The 1,442-nt window shown below is 35.9% G+C and overlaps 1 non-coding gene across 1 annotated transcript; it reads right to left on the bottom strand.

Annotated features, from left to right (window-relative positions):
* Positions 1–217: 217 nt before the first annotated feature.
* TRNAR-ACG (transfer RNA arginine (anticodon ACG)) lies at positions 218–290 on the bottom strand. The gene has a single exon. It is a non-coding gene; the product is annotated as a tRNA-Arg (tRNA).
* Between the last annotated feature and the right edge of the window lie 1,152 nt (positions 291–1,442).

The raw sequence follows: 1,442 nt of genomic DNA, 5'->3' as shown, positions 1-1,442 counted from the left end.
AGTGTTAGACTAGACGGAAGGCAACTAGTCATCACCACCCACCGCCAACTATTGGGCTACCCTTTTAGCACAAATAGTGGGATTGACCGTCACATTATAACGCTCCCACGGCTGAAACGGCGAGTATGTTTGGCGCGACCGGGATGCGAACCTCAGATCACTAGTCGCACGCCTTAACACGCTTGGCCATGCCGGACCCAAAATTGTAACGCTTAATCGAGCCAGCCAGGATTCGAACCTGGAATCTTCTGATCCGTAGTCAGACGCGTTATCCATTGCGCCACTGGCCCGCTTTGATTAGACAGAGAAACTAAATTTATCTGTTTAATTCAAATATGATTTCTTGGTTCATTTCTACTTCGAGTTCTTCAATTAAAGATTATACTTTAAGCTAGTCATGTATTAGTTCTGTAAAGATCTATATTGAAATAAAGGAGGTTACAGACCTAATAACAACCCAGTAGAAAATGAATTTTTCTTTACACAAAAATATACGTTACTTTTTTTTGTTTGTTGGTAATAAGAAATTGTTTCAATTTTATTAAGTTTATCCAGTCACATTAATTGGCACACAACTAGAATAGCATTCAAATAAATACCACTCTAGAAGTTTCCTTGTTAAATCTCCTGTAATTAGCGGATCTAACCCTCGGTAAAAAAAAGAAATCCCTTGTTGTTCCTAATTATTAACAGTTGTTGTTTTTAATTATTTTCCATTGACGGTCCTATTTATTATCCATTGTTGGTTTTAATTATTATTCGCTGATGTTTCTAATTATTATCTATTGCTCTTCGTAATTATTGTCCACCTAATTATTATTGTTGTTCTTAATTAGCATCTGTTATGTTTCCTAATTATTATCGATTATCGTTTCTAAATAGAATAATCAACACAACAGATAAAATGATAAACACTCTTTCTGTTGTTAGGTTCTGCTTAAAATGTTAATTTGACTACACTTAACTTAGGCACCATTCCTTTTACCAGCGTGTCCAAAACTGTTTCGGTTCACAGCACCCTTAGTGTCTCAGCAATTTGTCTCACCTTAGGCAAAAAAAAAAAAAACCTAACAATTCCGTTTATGAAGTCGTTAGGTCCAAACAACTTAAAACTTAGTAACTATTTATCTTCTAAAACGTTGTAGCCGTCTGAAAGAATAATACACGTAAATTGAAGGTAAAACAATACTTTTATTTCATTTTTAAACAACCACAATTACTAATGGGATGTGTGCGCCTACTGGGTACTGCACAGCTTACCTTGGAATCTGATTGGACACCAACACTCTCATTTCCTGTTCCACACTGATTTTCGCGCGGTACTTGTTTTTTTATCACAGGGAATTCAGGTTCGCTGAGCCTTAGCACTTAACAGAGGATATTCATCTCTTATTGATATCCAAAATGAGTTAGTTCCATGCTGTCAGATTCTGTTTATAAAG

Source organism: Tachypleus tridentatus, chromosome 1 (genome assembly GCF_004210375.1).
Source record: "Tachypleus tridentatus isolate NWPU-2018 chromosome 1, ASM421037v1, whole genome shotgun sequence".
NCBI classification, from domain to species: Eukaryota; Metazoa; Arthropoda; class Merostomata; order Xiphosura; family Limulidae; genus Tachypleus; species Tachypleus tridentatus.
The sequence above is the reverse complement of the archived record's forward strand: the minus strand, read 5'-3'. Positions and strand labels throughout refer to the sequence as shown.